The sequence below is a fragment of the Octopus bimaculoides genome, chromosome 20 (assembly GCF_046866305.1).
Source record: "Octopus bimaculoides isolate indiv1 chromosome 20, ASM4686630v1, whole genome shotgun sequence".
Classification (NCBI taxonomy): Eukaryota; Metazoa; Mollusca; class Cephalopoda; order Octopoda; family Octopodidae; genus Octopus; species Octopus bimaculoides.
In genome coordinates this window covers 21426229-21428728 of record NC_142947.1, presented here as the reverse complement: position 1 = coordinate 21428728, position 2500 = coordinate 21426229, and the positions used below count along the sequence as shown (strand labels likewise).

Sequence of the window (2500 nt, the reverse complement as noted above, 5' to 3'; positions counted from 1 at the left end):
AACATGCAAAGACATACGAACATTCGTTCACAGAAAAAACAATTAATGAAGATCAAGCTAGTGGATTGAATCCATATCTCTGTCTTTAAAGGGGCTGGAAATCATTGAACAAAATTGTCAGTAGCATAATTGTGAACGATAGTTTTTTGTTACTATAATCTATGAGAGCTGGGTTCAATTCAGTGCCTATTGGTTTCCATGTATTAAACTTCACTTTATTGTTTACATGCACAATTAACTATTATCTACTTGCATATCAGCCTACCTACATTCCTATTTCCATATATTGTGTTGTCAGATAAATTTGTTCAAATTTTTTTGCCATTTATTTTAATCCTTTTCAATGTTATATGAATTAACACAAAAGATATTTTTTAGTGTGTTGTTTTTATATTTCATTTTTTTTTTGTGGATCTATTCTTTCTCTACAAATTTTTTTAAATTTTTTAAAATTTGAACAAATTTTACATCTTTCAATGTATATGATGATGGAGTGCCAAGTTGAAAAAAAAATATATGAAAAATTTATCTGACAAATTAGTGTGTGTGTGTGTGTGTGCCTATGCATGAGTATACATACATGCATCCATAACTGCTTATATGATATGCAAATATATATACACTACACTTCGATCTTAGTATGGGTCCCAAATGCAGAAGACATGCAAATGCTAGAGAGGAACGAAGCTAATATGCTCCACTAGATGTGCAATGTCGGTGTATGTGTGTGACAGAGTGCTAGTGTATTGAGGGAAAAGTTGGACAAGAAGAATTAGATGCAGTTTGCAAGAGAGAAGACTGCATTAGTTTGGTCATGTGATGCATATAGATGTAGACAGTTGCATACTGAAGTGCCAATCACTTAAAGTGGATGGATCTTGCGGAAGAGGAAAACCCAGGAAGACAGATGAAGTATTGAAGGCCGATCTCGAGACACTGAGCCTTATGAAAGAGATGACGAAGGACTGAGATATCTGGTGTCTTGCTGTACTCAAGAAGACCCATCCACCACAGCAGAATTGATACTGGTGCTGGTGCCACATAAAGAGCACTCATGCTGGTGTTACATTGAAAGCACTGGTGCTAGTGCCACATAAAAAGCACTCACTCTGTGGAGTAGTTGATGTTAGGTAGGGCATCCAGCCATAGAAACCATGCCTAAACAGATAATGAAACCTGGCATGGCTCCTAGCCTTACCAGCTCTGGTTTAACCATCCAACCTATGCCAGCATGGAAAATGGACATTAAGTGATGATATACAAATACATGCACACAGATTTAAACTATATATGTACTTATCTACATATGAAACTACCTATATACATACACACATACTTAGCTATATTCAAACATACTTGCTATACATGTACTTCCACTTACCTACCTAAAAGCCCACCCACAACCTATAAAAACAATGCTACTACAACCTCTGACCCATGGAAGCATTGTCTCTTCTCTTTGTCTGTGTGTGTGCTTATGTCTGTTTGTGTGCCCATATATGTGTGGTGTGCGCATACATATGTATAAAGTTAGGTACTAACTATGTAAGAGAGGTCCTGCAGTGATGCTTTAATGCAAAACTTACAAGGTGGTATCGAAAAGTTCCTGGACTAGTTCTGCAGCATGCCAACAGATGACAGCACACAGTTGCGTGTGCAGTGAGAGCTAGCAGTGACCTTCATGAGGCGGTGTGCCAAGTGACATCACTGTATTTACTTTGCAAGTTGTGAAATTTGTGTTTTTGTGATCATGTGTATGCTGTAGTCTGCGATTTTGTCAAGGAGAGAAACAAAGAGCCAATGTGAAATTTTGTGTTAAACTTCTGAAGTCTGCTACAGAGACATTGAGCTTGCTTTGGCAAGCTTTCAATGATGAGGCAATGGGTCATATGCAATGTTTTGAGTGGCATGGGTGCATCAAAAGCAGAACAACATCCCTGAAAGACCTGCCACATGCGCCACCCCTGGAAATGTAGTATTGAGTATTGAGAATTTGTCCCCCAGGGCCAGACCATCAATTGATAGTTTTACTGTGATGTTTTGAAGCATCTGAAGGAGGACATTTGGTGAAAGTGACTGGATTCTGTGGAGCATGAAGAATTAGATTCTTCATGAAGACAAAGCACCCTGTCACTGAGCTCTCTTCACTCCTCACTCACTCACTGAGCTCTTCTCATCAAAAATAATATGGTATTGCTTCTTCACCTGCCCTATTCACCAGATTTAGCACCTGCAGACTTCTATCGCTTTCCTAAGATGAAAATTCAGCTGAAAGGTCACTATTGACGAGATTCAGAATGAATAGCAGAAGGTCCTTGATCGTTACCAGCGTCGCCTCACTGGCACTTGTGCCGGTGGCACGTGAAAAACATTCGAGCCAGATCATTGCCAATGCCGCTGGACTGGCTCCTGTGCAGGTGGCACATATAATACACCATTTTGAGCATGGCTGTTGCCAGTACTGCCTGACTGGCCTTCGTGCTGGTGGCACGTAAAAGCA

General features: G+C 39.6%; 1 protein-coding gene across 24 annotated transcripts in view; it reads left to right on the top strand.

Moving 5' to 3' along the window:
* LOC106874804 (AMP deaminase 2) overlaps positions 1-2500 on the top strand; it is a 210989-nt gene that overhangs the window by 168147 nt on the left and 40342 nt on the right. The gene's annotated exons all lie outside the window — the stretch shown is intronic.